Source organism: Nothoprocta perdicaria, unplaced genomic scaffold (assembly GCF_003342845.1).
Source record: "Nothoprocta perdicaria isolate Ctin4 unplaced genomic scaffold, notPer1 scaffold_108, whole genome shotgun sequence".
NCBI lineage: Eukaryota > Metazoa > Chordata > Aves > Tinamiformes > Tinamidae > Nothoprocta > Nothoprocta perdicaria.
The window spans coordinates 1,645,658-1,658,764 of NW_020454183.1; the positions used below are offsets into that span (position 1 = coordinate 1,645,658).

At 44.2% G+C, this 13,107-nt stretch overlaps 1 protein-coding gene across 2 annotated transcripts in view; it reads left to right on the forward strand.

Annotated features, from left to right (window-relative positions):
- The first annotated feature begins 5,316 nt into the window (after positions 1 to 5,316).
- TC2N (tandem C2 domains, nuclear) overlaps positions 5,317 to 13,107 on the forward strand; it is a 35,597-nt gene continuing 27,806 nt past the window's right edge. For both annotated transcript variants that reach the window (XM_026046840.1, XM_026046847.1), the window contains exon 1: positions 5,317 to 5,364. The gene's annotated coding sequence lies outside the window, so the exon portion shown is untranslated. The remainder of the gene's footprint in view (positions 5,365 to 13,107) is intronic.

A 13,107-nucleotide genomic window follows, 5' to 3' on the forward strand; every position in this document is an offset into this window, starting at 1 on the left:
GAAAACAGAGGAATTCCATAGCAAAACACTTTGTTAAAAGAGTAAAGCATGAATCCTTGGTTTTAGCATGGTCCAGCAAATACTTATAAAACAATATTACGCTTTCTATATAAACATTCTGCGCCTTAGAAAAAGAAAAGTCTGGAAACAAAGGAATTCAGCCACTTCTCAACCGCCATAACATCTTTCATCACTCACTATCACTCCAGCCAACTTTACCTTTGCCAAAATATATGCCAATCTCCAAATAATAAATTAGCAGCAGCTTATAATATCTAAACTCTCCATTTCCTATTCTGAGATCTGTTTCTAATAGACCGTTGCAGGCTTATATATTATAGCAGTTCTCACCAAATAAAAGGAAGGACTATGCAGGTCTGGTCTTTACATGACAAAATTTAAAAATGCAAATATGCAACTGCTGTATGTGTCTGTGTTCCCTTCTGAGGCCAGCCATCCCTAGGAAAAGAGAGATTTCCAACTTTAGCTGGTCAGAAAACTGTTCCTTCTTCTAACTTATTATGTATACATATTTAGGGTTTTCTAACATGAGGAGTTTTATTATATAGACAATATTCTGTTGAAATCCAGATGAGGGCTTCTCTCTGGCTCTGCTGCAGGGCTGTCCTGACCTGCTCCTCACTCAAGGTTACGAAGCCAATTCCTGGCAGGATCCGAGGGCCGGGTCTCCTGCTGCCCACCTGCCAGCTGTCCGCCCTATGGAGGTGAATTCCTCAGGAAGGAGATTGCCTCTCACTATGTGCTTGTACAGCACCTGCTGCCAGTGCCATAATTGCAGCAAATACAAATAAAGGCAGAAATGACAGTAGTCATTGATACAGATCTCAGCGATTGGGAAGGAGAGGCTGTTCTGATAAATGAGCTCAGTGATTCCTGCTGTTCAGGTTAAGGGGCACAGGGAGATCTACAGCACATCTGTGGCAATAGATGAGCAATCCAGTGCTGTAGATTCGAATGGATCCTGTCCCGGATTCTTTGATTTTGGAATATTTTTTAGGGAATCAATTTTTTTTAATACAAATAACAGTGTTCTTTCCATGAGAATTTGTTGGGTTCCACATTTTTCCACCTATGCTTCTCTGACAACAGCTTGGCTGCGATAACTAAACTTCTCTGAGGGTCTGGTGGCTCCCCATCGCTAAAAGTGTAGTATCCATTTAGTATGTAAAGCTGAACTGTTTCCTTATCAAAGGCTGCTCTTATATTTGTCTTTTATTGGCTCAATCTTTACAAAATTTAGTCTTCTACCCGTGACTCCTCATTCCAGACTGCATGTGAGAGTCACCTCATGAGCACAGTATTAGCATCAGCACAAGTTCCTTATTTTTCTCTGACCAGAACAACCAGAGCCAATATAATCAATAAATTTTCTGGTTCCTCAGATTCTCTAATCGAACATATTCACAAAACATGTCACTGAATCTTTTCTATAGTAAGTAGTTGTGCTAGAACCTAGTGTAAATTGAATAGTACAATGGTGCCTTTACATTTTGCCGGCTTTTATTTTTGAACAAATTGGGACTGCTTCAACACAAAAGTAGGTGCCAAACAGTTTGTGAACTGCTTGAAGGTTCAGGCTGATGCTCTTACCTGGGCTTTCTAGGATGCTCTAGAAAACCTACCCCCACAAAAGGACCTGTGCTGTGGGGTCAGAGTCTTGGGGAACGCAATGGTCCAGAGATACGTGCATCATGGACATCTCTGATCCAGCGGTTGTCTCTTTCCTCACATGATTTTGTGTGGAATGCACATGGTATTTGTAAGTGCTCATAGCACAGGGAGAAGTCACATCTATTTTGGACTTCATTAGTTCAAATTCTGCACATGTTTGTGTGGTTAATGAGATCTCGCATTCCTCTGGCCAGACTGATCCCCTGTGTAACTTAACTAATACTGTTGAGATCACATGAAGGAGAGTTTGGGTGGCAGGCAGATAAGTGAATACTGACACAGTAACATTGATGAAAGAGTTGGGGAACCTAGTTGAGAACCCAGGGGATTTTTAGAAAACACTTACTCTCACCTACCAAATATGCCCAGTCCTTATCTTCATGTCATTATGTCATTTAATTATTATATCCCTTGGAGGCTTCAATCTCTTTCAACTCCCTCCTGCACTTCAGAAATCTCTCATTCTGCCTATTGAGGTCATCCTGGTCAGATGATCTCATTAAGGTCATGCACAGCATCCACATGCTGGCCTAGCTCTTCTTCGATAGTGTTTTCTCACATTTCTCTCTCCATTGCCCTCTGATTTTGAAGGTAACAAATGCTGTTTCAGGGTCTGGTGAATCACTTTTCTCCTGCAACTGGGTACAGGGCCCCGGGCTTTTTGGGCAGGACGTGCTTATGTGATACCCCCTTGGTCTCCTCACACTTTGGAATGGGTTTTTCTAGTTTGCAAACCCAGTAATCAGTCTAGTCAGACAGTACAACGTGGTCACCACTATGTCAGTCAGTGAGGTTGCTAACCACTTCACATCAGATCTGGACTTGAATCCCCATGTCAGTGATATAAATATAAGCAGACATACTATTTTTGCTGTAAAATTGAAAGCTAGTTTCTAGCAATAAACAGTAGTGCAATTGCAGCATCTCTTTTTCTCTGGAAAATATCTTTGGATACTTCAGTATTTTTAAGATTTTCTCAGGTATTTCAGACCATTCATTGGTGTGTTTCCATGAATTATTCCATGCCCCTGTTCCTCCAAGGCCAACACAGGCACTTTAAGGAGCTCAGGCCACGTGCAAGGTTCTTCAGAGTCATGGCTAATGCACTGATCATAGAAACTGTTCTTTGAGTTATCGCTATAATAGGTAAGGAATCAGGCTGCCTTCTTCAGGACGCCCCAGTGTTCAAAATGATGCATGTGCATATGTCTGGAGACCTCATCAGCACCTTTCTGCAAATGTTTTGTATTCAATATGTGAAAGCATAGCTACAAAGGTTATTTTGACAAAAATCCTCAAAACAGATGGTGCTATGTGTGTCCTGGCTGGCTATATGTAATGCAAACACAATTCAAATGTCCAGCTCTACAGTTCTCCAATATTCATACGAAATAGCTGTTTTTGAGAAATATTCCAGCCGAAGTGCTCATTTTGTAGTGTGAAATGCAAACAGAGAGGCAGAACACCTGCCAGGACTACACAGATTTGTTATTCAAATCAACATACCCAAAAACTCTAACTCTAGGTCATCATTTAAAAATGTTCGTTTGTACTTTGACAGCCCATGCTATTCAGGTAAAGAAGAGAGACAGAAAAATGGGCAACTTTCAAAATATTGAAGCTGCAATTCTGCAGCTGCTCTGCAGAACCCCCTGGGCTCCTCCTGCTATCAGGCAGAGCCTGCCTGCTCAGCCCAAGCCTGCACCCTTGCGGTTGGGAACCTCCTGGAGCCAGGTCTTCAGCTGGAGGACAGGGATCTTCACTGACTTCTTAATGAGGCCAAATGGGGATTTTCTTCATAATATGTATAATATTTCCTGATGTGCTTATAAATACATAAATGTGGAAAATTGCAAATTGCTGGGCCATTCTGATTTGGGCTCAGTTAGAGGCACGCACTCTGGGCTAGGGTGCCTTACCACCCCAAAGTGGGTGCTCTGCCCAAAGTCAGATCCATAGACTAAAGGAGTGAAATTCTAATGGATAACAATTGCAGCTGAACCAGAACGTAAATAAAGGAGAGCTTGGTATTTAATTAATCTACAGTGCTTTTGTTATGATGTCATCACTATTGCCAAAAATAATCAACCAGAAACACAAACTATTATAAAGGAGATTATCTCCTTAGAAAGATAAATGCCTGTGTAGCCTATAAATAGCTCTGGAATGAAGCTATCCCACACAGAGTCTGGAATGTGAAGATTAACTCCTTGACATCCAGACGTCCTTGTCTTCCTGCTAGGGCTAACTGCAGCTGAACCGCTGGAGTGTGGACAGAAGGGCCACGGAGACGGCCGGTGCAACCAGAGGGAAGGACCAACGAGGACACTGTAAAACCATTAGGGAATGTCTGCAGCATGCAGGACCTTCAGCTTTGCTTGGCACACTGAAAAGTGCTAGTAGTCACTGCAGTAAAAAAAAAAAAAAAAAGGCAGGTGGGGGAAGAACAGCATTTATGCATTTGCATTCAGCATCATTTTCCCCAAAAACCTATGCTTATCCCACTGCCCTGACCAAGCTGTTACCCAAGCAGATGTGTTAGATACTGGGTAACAATCAATATTCAGTATGGCATTTTCTCTTACCCCACCTTATACAGTGAGTTTCTCATGTAACCAGTGCAGTTGTAGGCACAAGGATTCACTGCCTGGCTTGACAGATGCTCCACAGACCTCCTGCTTCCATTTAAATAGTTATTTCTCTAATCCTTACTTGCAGGCTGTCTGGATTGCTAAACATACTATATTTTGTCATCTTAGTTCTTATCAGAAGAGGGATACTGCAATTTAAAATGGATGTTTTCAATGCTCCTCATCCTGCCTCTTTAACCCACAACCATTACTTCATTTGTAGCAGAAAATAAGTTTATAATTTTTCTGCAATTTGGAAATTGTGAACAATATACATAGACTATGCCAGTAGGGATTATTGTAAAGATTTTTAAAAATGAAAAGCATATTGCCAACAACAATTATAATTGAACTGTAGCTTGTTTTGACTGTTGTCTGGTTTAGCAGTGATCAGAGCGTCACTGCAAGCATTCATGCCAAAGTCACATAAGCCTTTCCAAAGCAAGTTTAATGACCATCAGTAATATGGTTATATATATTGACATTAACTGCTCTAATTTATACAGTAGTGCAGTAAACTTCAAAGAAACATTAAAATTAATTCTAAAGACGCTGGAAGATGTTAGTTTTCTTTCATAGCTTTAATGTTCTTGTAACCTTGTCCATAGTCACGGGGTGCACCCATTTGTTTTACCCTGCTTTACCAGCAGGTGTGTTCATGACAAGGCCCAACAGGTGGATGTGGGCAGAATTTGGCTTAGCTCTGTAGAATAAGCTACACAGCAGTGTTAATACAGTCTAATTTAGACTGAACTGGTTTCTGGGGACATAAATCATTAACTAGGCGCTAGTTCTCACTCCCACCTGTATGGCATAGTTTGTGATTTTAGTACTAGAGAGGTTTTTCCACCCCCCACGATAGGCAATGACCTGTGCCTAATGGGGTGCTGGTGTTTCTGCCGTCTGCAGGTGGAATGTTCCTATTTAAGCAAATTGCAGAGGCAGCTGGGCTTGGATCTGGGTCACTTTGTGGGAAGTGAATGAACTTATGTCCTGCTGCTGCTTTCTCTCCATTTCACCACTTGAAGAAGTCACTGCAGAGGTGGGTAACATGCTATTTACTGGCTCTGTTAAGATTTGCAAGCCACTCAGAAAGTTTATAAAGAATTTTATAGCTGTTTTGAACTTAAATGAACTGCTGCTGTTCATTTACAGTGTCACAAGGATGCTTCAGTTCACTGTGTTGCAAATGCATTAATTCTGAATCACATGCTCAATGAAAATTATCCCTGAGATGAGGCAGGCATGCATGCAAGGCAATGACGAGTGGCTGAGGGCAGGAATGCTGAGCTTAAAAAAATCAGAAGCCAACGAACCTCTAGAACTGCTCACAAAAACTGTGAAAGGAACTGTGATCCATGACCAAAAACTCCTGGTTCTTCAGTCCCCCGTGGTGAGCCTTGCTATGAGTGACCTGACCAAGGATGCTGGGGAACTGCTGGGCTGCCCATCCACTGCGGTGGGAAATGGATGTTTTAAGAAATAAAATGTATTCATGTTTAGCTTTTGGCATCCAGCTCTAGAGGTCTAGTTTGAGGGTTCCAGACTTGACCAACTGCATTCTTCTTCCTCTAGCTGTTGGCAGTGGCTTTTGGAGTTGCTGTTATTATATATGGCACATTTGTCTTAGGTGATAGGCATGTGCTGATATGCACGTAGGACAGAACAGGGTCACTCCTTCCCTTTTTGCTTGTGTCATGATACTGGAATAATCCATTTCTACACCAGGATGCCCAGGGATGTCTCCATTCAGCACCAGCTGGTGCAAAGGAAAGCTGTGTAGGTGAGGCGGGGGTATGTTTGGAGAAGACTTTCAAGTGCAGACAGAAGGAGGAGGTTGCATTTGCTCTTCTGTCACTGCTGTCACAGCTGGAAGAGGACATTTTGTGGCCAGAGAGATGGCCCTTGGCACTTCCCTTAAGACTGGTGTAGTAATTGTGTTTCCTTGAGCAGTCCTCAGGGAAACTGTGTCCCAGAACTCTCTCCTTCTCCTGCCCTGTTTCGGTGGCACTGGTTGCTCCTCAGCCCCAGGGCCTGCAGGTGCTGCTGCTGATCCCTGTGGAACCATACCCTGTGCCCATCTGCACAGGGCCAGGGCCAGAGGGCTGTGCAGGGAGGCACCTGGCAGCTCCCAGCCACACACAGGTGCATCTTTCTCATGTGGATAATTGATTGGGAGGAACATGGGAACTGCAGCTCTCTCACTGCACCAGGACCCATGGTCTGCACTTTGTAAGCACCATCCCAAGGGAAAGCTCATATGCAAACACAAAGCGACCGTCACTTTTGCATCTCCATTTCTCTAGTGGCACTATTTCTCCTTTCGAGGCTTCTTGCAATGTACCACTGAAGAGTGATTGCCAAGGCCCTCTAAAATCCAGGGCTGCCACGGAGCTTCCAGCTGCCTGCTGATGCAAAGCTTTCTCCTTCACAGGGTCACCACATCAGTTTAGCAGAGAGCACTTAGGGAGCAACCAGTGCATTGCCTGAGAAATGTTCTGTTCCGTTTACTAAGGTCTTGAGGAACTAGTTCAATAAATCCCAGCTTGCTTGAGTGAGTGCACCTTGCAGCTCTCACCACATTCTTCATTATGTCACTTGGACACAAATGCACATGTTTTTAATGTGAAGTTAATCCCTGGGTTGCTGTGAAATGATTAACCCTTCACCCTTGAATTCCTTGCTACCATATGATCTAGTTCTTACGGAGTTAAAAGTTAAAGCAATAGTGACAGCTGAAAATACTTTAGGTGCCTGGCTATTTGTTCACCATGGAAAGCAAAGCTTAATCATAACTGTAAATGCTTTTTGACTTGGGGAACACGGACAAATAACATAGCATAGCTACTGTGTCCTGCAAATAAATATTTGCACGTACGGTTGTTACTGCTGACTCAGGAATCGTGTTTCCCCAAAATAACTTGTTGAGACAATATGGTGAAGAATAAAGGTTCTGTGGCTTGCAGCTATTAAACTGTCATTCAAAATAGGGCTCTGTGACACCTGTGCCATGCAGCTCAGGTAAGATCAAGTTGTAAGATCATTCTGTTCATGGATGTGATCTCTGAGGGACTGCATGTTCTCATCTCACTGAACATTTATGCATACAACCAAGCACAAACTAAATATGCCTAATCCTGAGTGTCTCCCTTCTCTACGGTCTCCAGTGATGCCAGCATTGATTTTGGCTGCAGCATCTTTATGTCTCGGTGATTCTGAGTGCCCTGGAAGTGGGGCAGCCAATGCTGCAAACTGAGGACCAGGCAGCAGGTTGACTTTGCCCAATTTCATGTCTCATTTACTGGCATGTTTTCCTGGGAACATCACCAAGTGCTCTGCAGCTGGATTGAAGGCATTGGCTGGGTGGACTAGTAACCTCTATTTCTAGTTGTGTTATTTCTGCAGACATAACTTGATATTACAGAAGCATTATTTATTTCTCAAATGTTTTAAAGTGTCATGCCACACTGGCCTGTTTTTTATCTACTTGCCTTTCTCTGAGTGATGTGTCCAAGGCTCCAGCTAGAAGTTCAGTGCTTTTACTTTGAACTGGGTAATTTTAGATGGAAGAACAGCCTTCCAGTTTCTGTAGATGGTCTGTTACCAACCTGTAGATTTGCTCTTTCTACCAATTCTTTCTGGCTTCTTCATATGCATGAGACAGGCAGTCTGCAGGTGTTGTGACTTGTGAGATGGCTTCTTGCCCACAGCTCCTTTAAGTGAGGTGAATAAAGTCTGATACACTTGGAAATAGAGGAAAAAGTTTAACACCTGGCAACAACAAATTATTTTTGCACTTCACAATGTGTCCCCATTTCTGGGCTCAGTGCCTCTCAGGAAGGACCTTTTGAATATTGCCCTTGCTCCAACATGCGAGTGACACCTGGCTGGCCCCTGCGTCCTGGGGAGAAGAACATCTGCTCATCCTGAGGCCTCTGTATCTTTTTGCAGGACAGGGCAGCTCTGAGACCCTGAAGAGACCCCCAGAGAGATGATGAGGTAAAAATACAGGGCAGGACAGCGGTGCTTGGGCTTAGGCAGGGAAAGGGCTCCTGGTGTGGCCGGGCATCTCATACAGCCCCGGCTCTGTGGGGAGGATCCTGTCCTGATCAGAGCAGGGGTGCAGCAGAAATGGATAAACGTTCTTCATTCGGATGAACCAAACGGATTTGGAGCTCTGTTTCCAGCCTATTCCTAACTGCAGTGCTGAAACACAGATTTTTCACTTTTATTTGGTAACTGCAATTGTTCCTTGACATGCTTTTGAATCAGATGAACTAAAATAGTTCTGTGAGATCTATTATGTCTCTGGCTTGTAAAATACAATAATTTCTTACTAGGCTACACTAATATTTCGTAAGTCATTCTTAATATTATTATTCAATAAAGCTCTGTACAAACAATCTATCCCACAGGAAGAACTTCTGCCAGATTCCAGATGTCAAACACATTTGCTTCAAATGCAGGAGTTCATGACCTTTTATGTTTGTTAAAGTGATGCCATGGAAATTATTTATCATAAATAAGTGTATGTCAGGGTCAGGTGCTCTGTGAGGCCATTTACAGTGATACAACAGTCTTTCCTGAAACAGGTCTTTCCTGTTTTTGGACTTTTTCCCCTGACAAAGAAGGTTTTGAAACATTTCTAAGCCTTGCTATTGAACAGAGTCCAGCTACTGCATTGAAAGGTAGACAGGAAGTCAGAGATCTCAGATTTCAAGTCATTCCTGAAATCAACTGTAAATAAGATCCTTTCTTTCTCTTGTATCATTTACCCTAAAAATGAAATTTTCAAACTGCAGACTTTGCATGGACCCAACACATGCTATGTCTGTTGGTTCAAAGTACTGAACCAAGCAGGAGACTCTTGGAATCACTAGGATTCAAATGACAGGTCTGATATGCCATGGGATTTTTGCATATGGCAATCCAGGGAAGCACTGCCCACCCACAGTCTTGAGGGTGCAAAAGCTAGGAAATATCCAAAAGGGTTGATATGTTGATAATGTTTCATTCTATTACCTTTTTCAGCAGGCATGACGATGTTCTTGCAAACCTGTGAAATCAGCACTTAAATTAAAAGCAGCTGGTTCTTAATAAAGCCAGACAAGAAGTGATAGGATGTAATAGGAAAACACTCTGAGAAGTCATTCTTGGCTCTGCCTCTTCCTTTTATCAACTGTACATTAAGGTTTATAGTGTCTCCTGGGCTCAGTGAATTCATCATCCCAGATTCCTAGACAGCAGCAATAGCAAGAAATGCTTTCTTTGAGCTTCTCCAGATAAGAAAACTGAACCTTTTGTTCCCACATAAATAAGCGCTCCTAGGGACCCCTCTAGTTGTCACTCCAGGAGGTTGATGGCACGTGAAAACTTCAACTTGGGCCCAGCACAACAACCACTTTGCCTCAAAGAGGAGCCACCAAGAAAGCTCCCCTTGCCCTGCTTCGGATGGAGGCCATGCCTCATACTAGAGACCAGCTCAGAAGAAGATGCTGCAGTCCTCAGATGACCCAGACAGAAGTCTGTGGAGTGTGCTGCTGAATGGAGGATGAGCCCACGTTGGGTTTATTTTCAGAACATGTTAGTGACTTGTTTGTGCTCAAAAAGATCTGCCTTAACTCGAAGGCATAACAAGCCAGCAAAACACATCTCAAATGCACCATATATCTAAATGAAATAGAGATGATCTAATCTGGCACGAAGTATCTTCATTGAGCTGTTACCCTCAGCATCCAGGCAGCCCTTTCAGAAGATGCCTGACTCTGCAACAAAGCCGTTCTCCTAAAGCGCTGTGGGAGGAGGGAACTAGCTGCAGTCTCAGATGGGGGGCAGAAATACAATGGGTTATGTCAGGAAAGTATGACGTTAAATGTGCATTTGAGAAAAAGGAAAACTCGGATTCAGTCACAGACTGAATTATAGCAGCCTTATATAATGAAGTGTGTGGACCACACCCAGCATCTGTGGTAGAGGAGGGAAGGTGTCTGTTAAACTCAAAAGCTGTGCTGGGAATGGAAAAAGACAGTCTCCAGCTGACAGTAGGACAGGCAGAATGAGGAATACAGTTTCATGTTTCTTCTAGCAAAACCTCAAGGGATAAAGATTATTGCTGTAAAAACTTCCATGGCTGCAGAAGTTGTTTATAACAAAGGTGCATTAACCACTTGGAGACTTGGCTGAAAAGGACTCTAATAATTGTGCTGAAATATAATTTGAGAGCCCTCTTTTTTTTTTTTTTTTTTTTTTTCAAAGTCTCTGGATAACAATACTTCCCTTAGCAGCTACATGCGGAGTTTGGCTGCAAAAGGTCCTGTGCTGTGTGTTGGACTTGTCCTGATAACGCCCTGCTTTTAGGTCCCGACAGCTGAGCTCATCACTTGGCTCTTGCAGTCTATGCTGTGTCTTAAATCCAATCATAAGCACATCGCTTTAGAGTACTTTCTGGAACTAAAATATTTCAGACAAATTAGCATCAGAAACCTGCTAACTCTGAAGGACTCCAAGCAGGGCTGGGTAAGCTATCTGCAGTGATCAGTTGCTTATTTGCATTTCCCCCTTTTGCACACTACAGATAAGAACGATGCCTGAGCAGTAACGTTTTCAACAGATGTGCACTTTAGTGATCCAAAGATTTCAGTGACTCTTTGCAAACATCATTCATCCTCTGAACTGCTCGATATTTAAAACTGAGGATGACACAATCCAGTAGGTGGGGAGAACTGCTAAAATCAGTTTTTTGATGCAGAGAATTACTAGGGGGAAAACAGGTAATTTCTACAAAGTCACCGCCTCTGCAGGCTTTTCTGGTTACAGACTTGTTCACTGGCATATGTGCAAAAAGTGAAGGAAAGGATCATACACAGTCTATCCGAAAGATTCTGCAGATATAAACATGTATTTTAAAATATCAGATGCATTTTTTGGCATTTACATATAGTTAATATTGATTTACATCTGGATATTTGCTGAAAGTTTGAGGTCCACGGGGGTAACATGCTCTCCTGTTTGTAGCTACTTGCTACAGGCTTTTGGCTACTGCTTTTTCACTGTGAGAAGCCTTGTGAGTTGTAATTCAATAGCACAGACAGTACCACCAGCAAGTGAAAGTGTGTTGTGCAGAAGTTCAGAACAGATGAGACAGCCCTCGCTGGGGAATATGAGAAGCACAGAGTAGTCTAGAGTCCAGACTAATAAATTCTCCTCCCTTGGCTCTACGCAAGGCTGCTCAAATGTCTCAGCCCTGCGTTTCTGGAGCTGAGCGCGCAGTGGTTTGGCACAGACATCCCAAACCAGCCTGGTTCAGCAGCATGCCCTGGCTGGAGGTGGCAGAAGAACAGATCCAGAGCACTAGGAACTGTCAAGGCTGAGCGGCTGCAGTGACAGTCCTGGGCTGGGCATGGAGAAGAAGGCCAAGAGCAGGTCTCAGTGAGGCAGGGAGCATTACCACAGGCCCCTCAAATGACAGAGGACAACATTTCTCCTTCCTTGAGAAAGAAGGAAGATAATCTTGCCAGTATTTTTCTCCTCAGACTTCCTTGTCAGAAATATAATTTTTATGTCCCTTCCCCGCTGAGGTGCCTGTGTGCCTGGAGGCTGCCTGTTGCCACACTGCTGACTCGAGCAGCTGCAGAGCTACTTGGGCAAAACTGGAAATCACTGAAGAGCCTGGAAATCCCAGGAACAAACTGTGCTCACGTAGCCTAATAGTAACAGGCCGCCTATGGGAACTACATCAGTAGTTAAACACGCTTTTAAGGACACTGAAAATAAAGCTGCTCGATCACATAAGGGTGTTCAGAGAGATGCTTTGAAATATGTGCCTAATGTTCACTTCAGGAGCTCAGATAACTCTGGGGGCACACCAAATCCATCTTATTTCTTTAAAACAGTGACCGTACATAAGCACATGGGCCTTGTTAATAGGAAGGAGAGCTTCTCCGCTCCGTGATATCCCGCTGCTGGCTGTGAACACAGGCGCTTGGTCAAGGCAAAAGTGAAGCCTGAGCCTTTGGCACAGGCCCTGTCCTCGCAGCGGCTCTGGATCTGAAGTAGCTGCGCTGCACTGCACGATGACAGGCACGAAATTCTTAGTTAGCATCAGCTCCGGGGTGATATTAAATTTAAACTAGAAAATATCAGCATGGAAAAGCCACATTCTTACTGCATGGGGGATGGAAATTAGGAGCAGTGAGGACAAGCATCCAAAAATCTGGCCCCTTATCTGAGTTTTTGAAGTACTTAGAGCAAGAACAGAATTTCCTTGAGGAAATACTCATTTTTTTTCCCCAGAATTGCAGCCCCCTCCCCTTCCCGCTTGCTTCCTCCCACCTTGGTATTTCAGCCCTGCTGATTCTGCTCCTCTGAGGCCGCAGTGGCAGGAGGGGATGTCAGAGAAGACAGCGGTGCCTGATAACGCAGTGTGCAGTCCTGCACCCCAACAAGACATTCCTGCACCCGCATTTCCCAGGATGGCTCTGATCCCACTTGCTGTGAGCAACAGCTCCTGCTCACGCACCTGTGCCGAGCCCTAGGGAGCAGCACTTGGCACGTCAGGTGCCGCCACACTGTAAACACCAATAAATCACTTTTCTCCCTAAAACAGGGCGCAGCTCTGGCTCCCACGGGGCAGCTGTGGCTCCGGGCACGAGGAGCGGCGGCGAAGGCCGCTCCGAGCGGGGTGAGCCGCCGGGCCCGGGCCGCGGGATGGCGGCGGGGCGAGGCCGCCCCCTGGCGGCGGGGCCGGCGCGGGCGGCGGTAAGTGAAGCGGCCGCGGGGCCCCGGG